This window comes from Callospermophilus lateralis, chromosome 7 (assembly GCF_048772815.1).
Source record: "Callospermophilus lateralis isolate mCalLat2 chromosome 7, mCalLat2.hap1, whole genome shotgun sequence".
In the NCBI taxonomy this organism is placed as follows: Eukaryota; Metazoa; Chordata; class Mammalia; order Rodentia; family Sciuridae; genus Callospermophilus; species Callospermophilus lateralis.
In genome coordinates, this window is record NC_135311.1 from 81,063,921 (window position 1) to 81,079,718 (window position 15,798).

At 39.5% G+C, this 15,798-nt stretch overlaps 2 protein-coding genes across 12 annotated transcripts in view; one reads left to right on the top strand and one right to left on the bottom strand.

Moving 5' to 3' along the window:
• Positions 1-963, bottom strand: part of Miga1 (mitoguardin 1) — a 65,338-nt gene extending 64,375 nt beyond the window's left edge. The window contains exon 1 of the mRNA XM_076863691.2: positions 892-963. The gene's annotated coding sequence lies outside the window, so the exon portion shown is untranslated. The remainder of the gene's footprint in view (positions 1-891) is intronic.
• Positions 964-11,312: 10,349 nt separating this feature from the next.
• Positions 11,313-15,798, top strand: part of Usp33 (ubiquitin specific peptidase 33) — a 52,212-nt gene continuing 47,726 nt past the window's right edge. For 6 of the 11 annotated variants that reach the window (XM_077109916.1, XM_076863692.2, XM_076863701.2 and 3 more), the window contains exon 1: positions 11,313-11,453. The gene's annotated coding sequence lies outside the window, so the exon portion shown is untranslated. Of the gene's footprint in view, positions 11,512-12,779; positions 12,811-15,798 lie in introns of those variants that run through there. The other 5 variants (XM_076863693.2, XM_077109917.1, XM_076863696.2 and 2 more) reach the window with 2 other exon arrangements.

Sequence of the window (15,798 nt, forward strand, 5' to 3'; positions counted from 1 at the left end):
GCAGAAGTGGACTCTTAAGTTTAATGATTATTAACTAACTTAAAAAAAAAACTATAAACATTTTAGTTGCTTTCAGAAGTATAGTTAAAATAAACATGAAAGCAGTTTCATGATTATTCAAATTTGTAAGAGGAGTCTAAAATATTACCAAAAAGCAATGTACAGTCTGATTTTACACATCCTAAAATTCTACTTTGACTTTACAAAGCAAGGAAGTCTTAAATATCATGAAAATCTGACGTGAAACATAAATCTATACAACTGAACTCTTAGAAGATACTTTAAAGGCAGCGGAAAATGCTTAGTTACAACGATAATAAAATGGCAATGACAGTAATAATGGTCTGTAAGTCTGAGCAAGAACAAGATCTCTTGGAAGTCCTCCTTCCAAAAAAAAAAAACAACAACAGAATTTCAACTACAAGAAGGAACCCGATGACACAACCCTCAAAGTGCTAAATGATTCTCTGAAACCACCTTCAAAGCACCAATCTCCCACATCCTAAACCCACTGCCTGCTCACAAGCACCGGCATCCAAGGAACCTGGGACCCAGCTACCCCACCTCCAGCGTTCGGTCCGGAGCCCCCACGGCGCTCTCTGCTGCTCTTTTTCTTTACCAAGAGGATCTGAAAGAGGGTCCCTCCCGGGTGGGCTGCCCACACTGCCCACACTGCCCACACCTGCTGCGGGCCACCCTGACTCGGCGCTCTCCTTGCGGATCTTGATCAGGCAAAGGGGCCTCCTGCTCTGGGTTTCTGCACCCCGCACCTAGTCCAGACTGCAAAAGCGGGCGCTGCAGCACGGACCCCGCCCTGGCCTGCCTCGCACCACCCTGCGACGCCTACGGTGCCGCGATCCTTTTCTGCGGCCTCGCCCTCCACCCTAGTACCTGGCGCCTCAGGCCAGGTGCAGCCTGCCCACGCCCGCTTCGCGGCTGCAGCCTGGCTCTGAGATGTAGCTGCCTGACTGCCGGAGGCGGATTCCTTCCGGGGTCACGAGTGGGAAAGTGAAGGAAAAGTGGAGGGGGCCTTCTAGCCTTTCTACGTGAAGGGGTACGTATGAAGCGGCTCCCGCCATTTTTGTTTCGGGTAGAGGCTTTCAAGCTTTCCAGCTGGATGTGAAATCTAGAATTGCATCTTTTTACAAGCATGTCTAAAACTAGAATTGTAGTTGGTATACCTTTTAGGGGATCTAGGAATGTTCTGAATATCTGGTGAAAACTATGGAGACTTTCCCTAGAAAAATGCAAAGTCTTACTTATATATTATTAAAATAAAAAACTAGCTGGGTGCTGGGCGAGGTGGCACATACCTGTAACTAAAAAAATAAATATTAAAATTCTCTCTCTCTCTCTCTCTCGCTCGCTCGCTCTCTCTCTCCCTCTCTCACTCTCTCTTTAAAAAAAAAAAAAAGAGAAAATAGGGAGAATGATAATTCCAAAGTGATGGGGGATAATACCTAAAAATGCACAGAATTAGTTCTACCTGAAAATATTTTTGCACTTATGAAATAATGGAGCTCTTAAGACTTGAAGAAACTGGAATTTGTAAGGCCATTTTTATTTCCCTATTCCCTTCTCTGTTGCCTCACAGCTATTCTTATCTTTTTTCTCATCATTTATCCAAGTGTTTTTCACGATGCATGTACAAATCAGAACTAAGCCAACCAAAGGCATCTGGAAGTCAGAGTATGATTCCAGATGTTAATAAAAACCACCCATTCATATTAGAATGGTACATACACATCCAAATAGAGCAGAGTTAGTTCCTCAAAAATGTTGCACATAGGGCTATGGGTGAGGCACTGGGTTCCCTCCTCAGCACCACAGAAAAATAGATACTGTGTCCATTTAAAACTGAAAAAAAAAATTAAAGTTGCACATAGAATAACCATATAATCTGGAAATTACATTCCTAGTCAATACTCAATACACATATTTGTTTACACAAAAATCTTGTATACAAATATGCATAGCAGCATTATTATTATCATTATTTTTTGAGTACTAGGGATTGAACTCAGGGATATTCAACCACTAAGACCTATTTTGTATTTTATTTAGAGACAGGGTTAGCACCTTGCCATTGCTGAGGCTGGCTTTGAACTCTCGATCCTCCTGCCTCAGCCTCCCGAACTGCATGTGCCACCAAGTCCAGCAGCAGCATTATTCTTAATGGTCAAAAAGTGGCACTGGGTTCGATCCTCAGTACCACATAAAATAAAATAAAAGCATCTGTCCATCTACAACTACAAAAAAAGTGGAAACAACACAAAGTGTACATTAACTGATGAACATGTTATAGTCACATAATGAAACATTATTTGGCCCTGAAGAGGAATCATGTACTGATAAATAAATGCTATAAAGTGGACAAGGTTCCAAAATATTATACTAAATAAGTTAGTCATAAAAGATCACATACAATATGATTCTACTTACATGAAATTTCCAGACTAGGGAAATTCTGTGGCCGTTTCGGGCTGGGAGGATAGGGAGAAATGGAAGTGACTGTTAAAGGGCACAGAATTTTTGGGGAGTGGTACAAATGTTTCTGGTGATGGTTACATAAATATGAATACACTGAAAACAATTGAATTCACTTTAAATCAGTGAACTGTATGTGAATTATACCTCAAGTAAGCTGTTACCAAAACAAATTATTACTTCTTCCTCTCCTCCTCTCTTCTTCCCTTCACTTGTAACCCCAGCAACTTGGGAGGCTGAGGCAGGAGGATCACCTGTTGGAGGCCTGCCTTAGCAAGTTCAGGGCCAGCTTCAGCAATTTAGGGAGACCCTATCTCAAAATTAAAAAAATATAAAAGGCTGAGGACATGGCCAGTGATAAAGCACCCCTGAGTTTAAATCTTAATTACTGCAAAAAAGTGGGGAAAAGACTACGAAAGTAGTAAAAGCTGGAGATCTAAGGCCAGAAAATTTTCTAGACCGTGATTCACTGCACTGTCTCAGCATTTGTGAAAATGCTATGCTACTCCAATAAGAGCCATTATGTTATACTGGGAGGTATTTATATACTAGTGTAAGATAAATAATACATAATGTATGCATTTTTCTAGTAAGAGTAAAGGTATATGTGTTTTCTCAGAAGTTACTTTAATATAAATAATAAAATTTAAGTTAAACTACATGGAAATAAGAGTTCATGTTCTGCATTTCCAAAAAAATTCTATGACACTATAGAAGTCTAGAAAACTATGTGCCATTGCTAAATTTAGTTTGAAAACTGGGCAAGATGGCTTCACCTCTAGTTCTAGCTACTTGGGAGACTGAGGCAGGAAGATCTCTTAAGTCCAGGCATTTGAGGCCAACATGAGCAACATAGCAAGATTCTGCCTCACATAAAAAGTAAATAAATAAATTATTTATGTGTTACATAATATATTAGGTTTGAAAAAGTTGCATCTTCTATGTATTTAAATGAAGGAAATTTAGAAAAAGGCAAGACAATTACTATTTCTTCAAATTGGAATATATGTATATATATGTGTGTGTGTGTGTGTGTGTGTGTGTGTATTTTTAAAAAAAATTTTTTTGGTATTGGCAATTGAAGCAAGGGGTGCTTTATACCTTAGCTATATCCCCAGCCCTTTTATTTATTTTTGTTAACCTGTATCTTGTTTTTTTTTAATTGGTACATTATAATTATACATATTGATGTGATTTGTTGTTACATATTCATACATGCACATAATATAACAATATAATTTGGCCAATATTACTTCCCAGCATTTCCCTCCTCCCTCCCTGCCTCCGACCACTTTTTAATTTTTATTTATATTTATTTATTTTTATTTTTGGTATTGGGGATTATATCCACAGGTATGTAACCACTGAGCCACATCCCAGCCCTTTTTTATATTTTATTTAGAGATAGGGTCTCACTGAGCTGTTTAGGGACTCCCTATATTGCTGAAGCTGGCTTTGAACTCACAATCCTCCTGCCTCAGCCTCTGGAGCCACTGGGATTACAAGCGTGTGCCATCATACCTGGCTTTGTTTTTTATTTTGAGACGATGTCTAAGTTGCTGTGGCTGGCCCCAAACTTGCTAAGACTGGCCTCCTTCTTGTGGTTCTTTTGCCTCAGCCTCCCACATTGCTGGGGTTACAGGTGTGAACCACTACTCTCGTCTGGAAAATATTTCTTAATTTCTTTATATTGGAAAATATAAAGAAATTAAGAAATATTTGTCTTCTTTTTAAAATAAGGTTATCAATTTGTTTATCTCCTACCTTGTATCGTGTACTATGCTGAATGCTGGAAATACCAGAATTAGTAAGGAAAATCCCTGCTCACAGTTTGGTTCAGGACATGGAAAAGTACAGAATAATGACATTACAATGTATTGCATAATCAGCAGTAATCACATCACTAGAGAATATGTTAAGGAATACAATCAAAAGGAAAAGCTTACACAGACTGGAGAAGCCTCAAAAGCCTTCTCCTAGGAGACGTTCGTTAAATGATGAGACGTCAATTAAATGAGTTCACTTTTAAGAGAGGGCAATTTCAACACTTATTGTTGTTTGTATTCTTTTTTTTTTTTTTTTAATTTTTAGATGTTGATGGATCTTTATTTTGTTCATTTATTTGTACGTGATGCTGAGAATTGAACCCAGTGCCTCACACATGCTAGGCAAGTGCTCTGCCATTGAGCTACAACCCCAGCCCCTTATTGTTGTTTGTATTCTTGATAATTGCCATTCTGGTGTGGGATGAAATTTTAGAGTAGTTTTGATTTGCATTTCTCTAATTACTAGAGATGTTGAACAATTTTTCATGTATTTGTTGATCGATTGTATATCTTCTTCTGAGAAGTGTCTGTTCAGCTCCTTAGTCCATTTATTGATTGGGTTGTTTGGTTTTTTGGTGGTAAATTTTCTGAGTTCTTTATATATCCCGGAGATTAGTGCTCTACTTGATGTGTGTGTGACAAAAATTTGCTTCCAAGTTAAAAAAAAATTAGCCTCAGTTAGAGCCATGATTCTCACTGATTTTGCTTCCTGGAGGACGTTTCATAATGTTTAGAGACATTTGTGTTTGTGTGACAAACACAAATGGGAGGAAGTGCTTCTAGCAAGTAGTGCACAAAGGCCAAAATGCTGTGAAACATTCAAATCCTACAAGGCATAGGAACCACCCCCAGCAGCAAAGATTTCTTTGATGCAGAATATCAACAGTGTCATTTTTTAGAAACCCTGAGCTACAGAACCCAAACCATTATTCTAAAGAGTGAACAGATGGTAACAGATTCTTGGCAGGGACCTCAAAATGTCAATGCCAAATGCTTCCACATCCAAATTAAGCTACCACTATGTGGTAGTTTATGGGGGTGAAAGAAGTTGGTGCTTCTCCCTCATCTCAAACCGTCTCCAAAAGGCTTCAAGAGGACCATTTGGAAAGGATGACATATATCCATTAGAATCTTAGAAAATGAAACCTAATGATTGACTCATCTTTGAAAAGTCTTATGTCAAGAGACCAAAGCTTCTGAGCAGAAAATGCTCACAGGACTGATTAGGAATAGCCCACGCTTCATATATGTGGTGTGAGATACATATATTCATTTGAAGTGGACAAAGTGAGGGTCCCAGGTAAGAGACCCCTTTCTAAACATGGCTGTTGACCTGAGGGATGTAGCTTCACTGGAGAGTGCTTGCCTAGCAAGCCCAGAGTTCTGGGCTTCATCCCAGTATCATAAGAAAAAAGGGACGGGTCCCCAAGAACCAGAGGACTGAAATGTATGTCTTCAGTGGCCCCTCAGAAGGATAAATCACTGAGCCTCAACTTCACAAGAAAAAAAGCATCTTCTTAAGACAGCTGTACCCGGAGGGAAGTGACACCAGGCTAAAAAAAACTACTCCAGTCCAGAAAGATTCTTTCTGTTCTTGTCTTCTCCCACCCTGGATGGGCACAAAATGAAAAGCTAGGCTTGGTGCAGTGGCACGTCTGTCATCCTAGTGGCTCCGGAGGCTGAGGCAGAAAGATCGCGAGTCGATGGTGAGATGCTGAGCAATTCAGTGAGACCCTGTCTCTAAATAAAATACAAAATAGGGCTGGGGATGTGGCTCAGTGGTCAGAGAGCCTCTGAGTTCAAACCCAGGTACAGAAAAAGGAAAAAAAGAAAAAGAAAAGCAAAGCTGATCAGCCAGGGAGAGCGGGAGGAACAGCAGAGAATTTTTGAGCTTTGTAAGTCTGGAATTTTTTTTTGTGTGTGTGGGGGAATACCAGGGATTGAACTCAGAGATACTCAACTACTGAGCCACATCCCAGCCCTATTTTGTATTTTATCTAGAGAGAGAGTCTCACTGAATTGCTTAGCGCCTCACTTTTGCTGAGGCTGGCTTTGAACTCTCAATCTTCCTGCCTCAGCCTCCTGAGCCCCTGGGATTACAGGCGTGCGCCACCAGGCCTGGCAAGTCTGGGAATTTTGACATGGTACCAGTCAGGTTCTTTTTGTTTGTTTGCCACTTCCTCAGCTCTTTTTGTTTTTTATTTTGAGCCAGGGTCTTGCTAAGTTGCTTAGTGCCTCTCTAAATTGCTTAGTGTCTCTGTAAGTTGTCAAGGCTGGCTTTGAACTTGTAATCCTTCTGCCTCAGCCTCCTGAGTCACTGGGATTACAGGCATACACAACCGTGCCCAGCTAGACAGGGTTTTTTTAATACCAAAGTTTTTAAATTTTTAATAAATTACTGGAGGACTTTTCATTATATGAGACTAATTGGAAAAGCTAAAGTTTTTGCCTATGATTTTGTCCTAGGAGTACAGAGAGATTCTTAGAGATTTTTGGGGATCACAGTGAGAAAGAAGAAAGTTGTTTTTTTGTTTGCCCCCATAAAACCTATCTTGTTTAGCAACTAAAGAAAAATAAATAGTTTATCTGGCACTTATAAGAAGTCAGTTTAAATTTAGGTTCAAAATAGCACATCAAGGAATGTGACCAATTCCTTCTTGCCCTACTCTTCTCCAGGGATATTTTTATATACCACCTTGTGAGGGCAAAACCACCCATATTTGAGATACTTGAGTGCTTTCATGGTAGACTCTCGTACTATTGTGGATAAACAAATAGTGACTGTTCTCATTGAACTTAGGTTCAAATAGGCAAAAAACTAAGCCTACAAAAAAACCCTTAAAATAATTAAATATTATAATAAATGATCTGAAGGAAACAAACAGGATGCTAAGATGGGAACAATGAAGTGAAGAGAACTATATTAAACAGGAAATATTAGGTAGGAGTGAGCCAGGAAGTAAATGAAGGAAAGGGAATGGGAATACCTAGAAAAGTATACCTGACTCAGGAATGGCATTTGTATAAGCTTATGAAGTCTCAGGTACATGTGCATCAAAATGTATATTTTGGCTGGCAGAGGGGCACATGCCTATAGTCCCAGCTACTCAGGAAGCTGAGGCAGAAGGATCTCTTGAGCTCAGGAGTTTGAGGCCAGCCTGGGCCACATAGCAAGATCCTATCCCTTCTTTTTCTTGGTGGTTCTGGAGATCAAACTCAGGGCTTGCACAATCTAAGCATATTACCACCAAGTGACACCCCAGCCTCCTTTTGCCTCCCCTTAAAAATATGTTTTTTGCATTGTTGTTATAAATTGTCATTATTCAGTTGCAAAAATGAGAAGGCATTTGTTTTGAAATGAGCATTCAATTTTATTCCTTCCACCTTCCCTCTTTCTAACCTTTCTTTTCTCCTCCTTGTCTTCCTGTCATTTCTTTTTTTCCCCCCTCCTTGCGTTAACAGAGACTTCAGTATTGGTTCTGATGCATAACTTTAGGTCATACAATTCATATTGTATTCTCCACAAATGGCTCCTCTAGAATTCCACTTTAGAATCAATGTAACGCAACTGAGCATCCACACTGTGGGATATGTAATATTTTTTCTCTCAGAGGGGAGATTTTGTTAATTGGTTTATTTCTCAAAATGGCCCCTCAAGAATTCCACTACAGAATCAGTGTGACTCAGCTGAATTTGCACATGATGGAATGTATGCTTTCTTCTCTCAGAGAGAGCAGCTGAATGGTTTAATTCCATTGAGAATGCGCTCCCTTATAATCTATCAAGAGATATCGTTTGAGCCTGTCATGATGGCACATGCCTGTAATCCTAGCTACTGGGGAGGCAGAGGAAGGAGTATCATGAATTTGAGGCCAGCCTGGGCAACTTAATGAAACCCCATCTCAAAATTAATTAATTAATTAATTAATTAAATGGGCTAAGGATGTAACTCAGAAGTAGAATGTTCCTGGATTCAAACCTCAGTACCCCGTAAACACACACACACACACACACACACACACACACACACACACAAATATACATATATACATACATTTATACTATTTGAAGAAGGGTAAAGAATTAAGAATTCTGGATTGAATGATAAAAGATTAAAATGTAAATACCCAAGCATGAACTGAGATTGTGGGAATCTGTGGAAGATAAAATTGGCAGAAGTATTGAATTATGTCAGAGTGCATTTGCTTCATGAAGACCATTCCCTTGCAGGACTTGACATGGTGTCCTTATGAGAGGTACTTGCCTATTCTCACCTAGGCACCATTCATATCTGCCTTCCCTGAATAGTGCCCTAGAACCCCTCTAGGACAAGTAAGCTATAAAGGACCTTAGTTACTAAGCAAGGTTGTGGGGGGATTTGGGGACTTAATTGAATATGCTAGAACACTGTAAGATGAGCATATCCTAACAAATTTTCAATGCAGGAATTTTGGGAGAGGTGACTTTGCTTGTTTTTCTGTTTGGTTATCTGTCTTTTTCTTTTCCCTTCCTTCCTTTCTTCTTTTTTGTGGCATTGGAGATTGAATTCTTGAACTCTGGAACTTTAGCATGAAGCAACACCCCCACCTTTTTATATTTTTTCTTTTGAGACAGGGTCTCATGAAGTTGCTGAACCTGTCCTAGAACTTGCAAAAGTCCTATCTCAGCTTCCTGAGTGACTGGAATTGCAGGCATGGGCCACTGTACCTGGTGGTTAGATTTGAGGAAATACAATACATTTATGTATATGCATCTTATCAATTATATATATTTCAAATAACTTCCATTTGCTGATTTGACTTTCCATATCTTAGTCATATCTTTTGAGACAGAAATAAGTTCTTATAGATGACACATAATTTACTTAATGATGAAATCATTTCCACACCCCATTTTTCAAACTTTTTTTCAACATTCAGATCTTTCAAATGCACTTATGTCCCAGTCATTTAAAAAATATCTGTTTTACTTTGAAGACATTAAAATTTTTTTGTTAGGTAGCACATTACAAAAATCAATAGTTATCACAGTAAAAGAAGATTTACTACACTTTTTTTTTTTTTTTTTTTGTGTGTGTATGGTGCTGAGGATTGAACCCAGGGCCTTGTGCATGTGAGGTAAGCACTCTACCAACTGAGTTATAGTCCCAGCCCAACACTTCATGGTTTTTTTTTTTTTTGGCACCAGGGATTGAACTCAGGGGCACTCGACCACTGAGCCACATTCCCAGCTCTTGTGTTTTATATACAACTAGGGTCTCACTGAGTTGCTTAGTGCCTCACTTTTGCTGAGGCTGGCTTTGAACCCTCGATCCTACTGCTTCACCTTACCCAGCCGCTGGGATTACAGATGTGTGCACACCCGGTTTAGAATACTTGTTTTTATTTGAATAAACCTATAAAACTAATTTAAATTAAGCCAGGCATCATGGTGTAATCCCAGTGATTTGGGAGGCTGAGGCTAGCTAGCCTCAGTAACTAAGCAAGGCTCTAAGCAACTTAGATCCAGTCTCACAATAAAAAATAAAAAGGACTGGGAATGTGGCTCAATGATAAAGCACCTCTGGGTTCAGTCTCCAGTACTGGGAAAGATAAAAGAAATAAAAAAAAAAAAAAAAAGAAAAAAAGAGAAACTCTTTTAAATCAGAGAATTTTTAAAGACTTTGCCTCCCAAAACATTTGGAACAAGTGATTTTTTTTTTTTTTTTTGAGGGGGGGACTAGGGATTGAACTCAGGGACACCCAGCCACTGAGCTACATTCCCAGCCTTATTTTTTTTTTTTTTTTTTTTTTTTTTTTTTGTTTAGAGACAGGGTCTTACTGAGTTGCTGAGGCTGGTTTTGAACTTGTGATTCTCCTGTCTTGGCCTTTGGAGCCACTGGGATTACAGACATGAGCCACCTCATTAGGCTTCAGAACAAGTGATTTTTATGATTCCTCCCTTATCTCCTCACAGAACAGTATATATACATATTATAAACAACTACATGTTTAATAAAATAAAAATTAACCACCATATTGCTGACATCCTGTAGCATGTAAAATGCAGTATCTTGAAACAGGGTGAAGATAAATGAAAAGTGGCAGCACTATGTTCCAAATTGTGAAACTTATATTCCCTCTCAATGAACCTAGGATAGGTAATCATTTGTGGTTAGAATAAAGGCCTACTGTTAAGCCCTATGTAGAATTTTGCAGCATCATTTCTTTTTTCCATTTTTTACCATAAAATAAATATAAGCAGAAATTTCCGTATTTTCTCCCTTCTCCTGAAGAATACTGAATGTCTTACACAACACTTGAGTACATGCTCCCAGGTAGACATCAAAGAATTAGAGGTAATCAGACAGATTGAAGCTGGCAATTTTAACAACTTTTGTTAATTTAATGGTTTTTATGCACATATTCGAAGATCAATCGAAATAATTTTAACAGTTACATTAGTAGAAGGCAAGTCTCCTCCAAAGCTCTAGGCACTAAGCAGATACTAAGGTTTTAATGAATATTTCATTCGATCCTGATTGGCCTAGGGAAAAATGGTAGAGATGAATTTCTTCTTTGCATATGTGTAAAAAGAGAAACACAGTTGCTTCCAGAGAATCTAGGTCCGAAAGAAGTTAGGAGAAGAAATAGGAGAGGAGGGAATACAGCCGAATTGAGGTAAATCTAACATTTCTTTGTATGAGGTCGCAAACCTCAGGTCATTCAGTGGTCAGTCTTAATGCTGATTCTGTAATGCATTAAGACAAGGCTTAATGATAGTGTAGTGTAACTGTAAAAGAGCGGGATAATATGTATAAAAAACGAAAAATGCTCCACGACTTAAAATACTGCACAATATGTACAGCTGGCTGCCCCTGAAGCTGGAGGAGAGGGCAGGCCTGGGTCTCTGCACCTGGGCCTGGCTCCACGGCCCCGCCCCCCGGCCGGCTCTCCGCGCAGCCCCGCCCTGCCCGCCGGAGACGCCCGAGACGCCTGCGGCGGCCGCAGAGACACCGGAAGAAGCTGCGGCTGCTGCGGGAAGTGGCCGGCTCGGAAGGCGGGGACCCCGCGGGCAACGCTGCGGAGCCGTTTTCTGGCCCGCTTGACACGACATCGCTTCTCTCCGAAGACGCGGGGAGGAATAGAGGCAATTGCAGAGGTGCGGCCACAGGCCACTGTTGGCTGCGCTGGCGGGGCCCGCGGGAAAGGCCGCGGAGGTGAGCGCGGCGCTATCTGGGAGGGGCGCGGGCCCCTAGGGCTCCTCGCCTGCTTCCAGGGCCGGGCTCGGTTCTCGCTCCCGCGCGCCGGGGCTGTGTCCACTACAGCGGACTCCTTTTCTTGGTCAGGGGTAGAGGTATGCTCTCGGGGTAAGGGCTTCGGCCCTTCTATACTGTGCGTTGCAGAAATAACCTGGTGGCCCCTCCACCAGGGGTTGGCGGCGCTCGAGAACCGGTAGTTAATTTGAGAGAGGGTCCCCAGGGGGCGCTCCCTTGGAAGCTGGAGGCGGGAGGGGTGAGGTGGGCCGAGGAGAGGGGCTCTGTTCCTTTGCTGGTTTTCCCCACCTGGCGGCGAGCCCCTCCCAATGGGCGCGGGCCCTTGAAAGCCCCGCAGCGCGCCGGTTCCAGTTCTGGGTTTCGTTTTGCGGCGCTACTGGGGCGGCCAGACCCGTTCGGGCGGCCCCGTTATTCATTGTTGAAGGAGAAAACCAAAGTGTCACCGTCCCTGGAATTTTTCTTAGATCGTGTTTTGTTTGGGTCAAGTCCATTCTTACCGTCTGTCCATCAGCAGCTTTTGTTTGGAGCAAATTTCCATAATGTTTGATTTCCCACGCTTTTAAATATTTCTGAAATAACAAAAACACTCTTTTGCACTCAGATATTTTGGGGACTTTCCGCTTTCATATAATCAGTATTAAAAATTGAGCTGGAGGGTGAAATCTTGGCAAGAGCAGAGAATTAAAAAAAGACGAATTTTACTACAGGAATTTCTAGATTTTTGCATAATAGAAATGCGGAATTATAAAATTTTTCACTTCACCGTATTTTTTTCTTAAAGGAAGCTCTCTTACAAAAAGTAATGAGACTGGCCTCTTTCCATTTCTGATCGAGATGGCATAATTGTATCATCTCGAAGATCTGACCAAATCATGTTCGTAGCGGGCTGTTTGATTTGAACCCAATATAAATATTGTTAGTGATTTCATGCTGTTACTGTAAATAAGGGAAGAATTGGAATCTTATTGAAAAAATGATAATTTTAAGAAAAAGTAAGTTACACTATGCTGGGAATTTTATATTATTTAATTTACTTTGTCAGGATTGAATAAAAAGACAAGGCAGGAGGATTTGCAAGTTTGAGGTCCAGCCGCAACAACTTGTCCAGTTTTTGTCTCAGAAAATAAAAGGAACTGGGGATGTAATTCAGTACCCCTGTGTTCAGTCCCCAGTACCACAAAAGCGGAAAGAAAGAGAACAAAAAGTATTCCTGGATTAAAATATTTGACCTGTGTGCCAGAGGTGTGCTATACTTATGATTGCTTCTTGTTTTTCATCTAGTTTATTGTCAACTTTCAGTTTTGTGTGTTTTTTAGCTCTTTTTAAAAATTTTTCTATATAATCTATCAATAAACAAATATTTTTACATAACTGCAGTTCAGTGGAATTAGATGGTAATAAATAGGTGATTTAAAAATAGTGTTATGTAAATGATAGTTCTTATATTTTGTATTACTACTAGAATTTTCAGTGACCTTTCACTTTACAGTCTTATTTGATCTTTATGCCAATCTTCCGAAGAATGTTAAGAAATAGTCTTTCCCCATGTCAGAAGCATTTCAAGATTGTGTAAGGATCAGAATTTCTTTTAAGCCTGAAATAATGTTGCCAAAGCAGCTGCCTTGATGTAAATTGGAATTCAAATAGTTTAAGATTGGAGCATTGTGACTGACCTATCACATAAAACAGACTGCGGGAAAATGAACTCTGTAATATGCTGAAAAGTTTTTGGTGAGAAATGTGAAATGTCTTTTATTTATTTTTTTAAAGAAAGGAATGAGTAACAGCTCTATTTCTTTATTAAAACTTTAAAAAATCTACATGTGATTGCAGGAGCATTTTGATAAGTAGGAAAGTTCTAAAAAGAGCCTGAGATAAGTGCTGTTGGTTTAATTATCTATAAGAAGATACTTGGATTTATGTGCAATATAGTGTGTGTGTGTGTGTGTGTGTGTGTATAAATGACAATTAGTATTATGTGCAATATAGTGTGTGTGTATATATATACACATACATACATATATATATAAATGAGAATTGGTATTTTAAGAATACATAAATACTAGTGGTATTTAAGAAATAACATGTATCAAAATAAATGTTGCATTTAAATGTTATTTTAAAAGACTGAGTAGGTCACTGGGCACACATCTATAACCCCAGCTACTTGGGAGGTTGAAGCAGAAGGATCACAAGTTCAAGATCAGCCTCAGAAATTTAGTAAGGCTGTCTCAAAATAGAAAGGGTTGGGGATATAGCTTAATGGTGGAGTGCTTGCCTAGTTTCCACGAGGCCCTGGGTTCAATCTGGCCAAAACATAACAAAAAACAACAACAACAACAACAACAAAAAGACAACTAAGTAATTGGTCAGTAATTGAGTCTGAGGGCAAAGCCCTTTGAAAAATAATAAAGAGTGGAACATGGTTTCTGTACTCCAAGGTCTTGTACTCAAGTAAGGTAGTTTTTTTTTCTACAACTGCAGTAAGTGCCTTATTGGAAATTATAAAAATTCTTGAGAATTTGGGTGAGGGACACAATTACATGTGATTGGGCCTTGGTGGAAATAGTAATATTTGAGGTGAATGAGGTGTTTTTTTTTTTTTTTTCCCTCCCTTTTTCATGGTGCTGGGAATTGAACTCAAGGGCCTCACACATGCTAGGAAAGCTCTCTACCACTGAGCTACACATTACCAACATGATGAGCTTTGAAAGGTTTTGGACAGGTGAACATTGGAGGGTGTTTTTTTTTTTTTTTTTTGTTTGTTTACTGGCCCTCACCCTCCCCATACCAATGACCTAGAGGACATTTCAAATATGAATGCTTAATAGGTTTTTATAAGTCATATTTGTGACAAGATCAGTATAATGGTTTGGTTGATAATAATTTATGATTTATGTAAGTAATAGGAATTAAACTAAGAAGAACTTCTTTCAAGGTATTTGACCAGAAGAGATGTGATCCACATGAATGCAGAATGAGCTGTAATTGGGAGAAGATAAACTAAAAGATTTGTTGGGTGGCTTTAGGTTAAGATAATCTTGACACTGTCAATTTTTTTTTTAAATTGACATGTATTCATTGTATATATTGTTGGGAATTAATACATGCATATAACAGACAGCATCACTTTTGGGACTTCTCTGAAGCACAGATTGAACTCAGACCTTAAGATGACAATATGGGTGTAGATGAGATGCCAGAAAGTGTAAATGAGGAAATAAGGTCAGAAAAGGGAAAAAAGCCAATAATGAATGGATAACCAAGGGCATAAAACTATGGAGACTTTTGTGTAACTGCCTCAGAATTATCTTGCCAATGGCATGGGGCCTTGCTGTTTTTCTACCTACCCTCAGTCCTTACTGATTGTGAGTGCCCCCGAAATACTCCCTACATATCCTAGTTGATCTGGTTAGAACTAAGCAAGCTTTTAAGGTGCTGGAGAACTGAGGAGAGAAGCAGAGAAATGGTTGAGGTAGGAGGCTGTTTGTGCTCCTAGAAACTTCCCAAATAAGTTACAATTAAAAATTGAGGTAAGTTGGAAGGATATGGGGCCAGGTAGCAACTCTGTCTATTAACAGGCATTCTTTTGAATAATCCAGCCGTGGAAAGCCTGAATTTAGCTTGTGTTCTAGAAGTGTGGGCTGTGAAGTGGTGAAAAACAGTAGAATTTGGTAACTGACAGTAAGCAGGGAATCACAAGATGGTACGGAGGTTTGAAAGTTAGATAGCTTGTGATAGAGAACTGACGCCAAATTAGTTATGTTAGAAGAATAAAAGAATTGCAGGGTGTTGAGGATAGTAGCAATAGAGTGTAGATGGCTTCCCAAAAGATAATAGGATAGAGAGTAGAACAATGCTGGCACTCCTGCTCCACTTTTTTTTTCGGGTTGTGTGCGTGTACGCACTTGCTGAGGATGGAACCCAGGGCCTTGCACATCCTATGCAAGAGCTCTATCACTGAGCTATTTTTCAAGCCCCCTTCCCACCAGATTTTGTAATGCTTAGCCCATACTTAATTGTAAGCTTTTGTTGAATTAGTCTCTTTGCAGGGCTTGGCACAGTCCTTAAATACAGTATATGGTGAAAATATGGGACCAAATGTAACATGAAATGAGATCATTTCCTATAGTTTTTAATTGTTTATAAAATTATGAAGGAGAGAATTTAAAAATATTTTTGCTGGAGGTGGTATTTTTATTATTATTATTATTACTATTATTATTACTT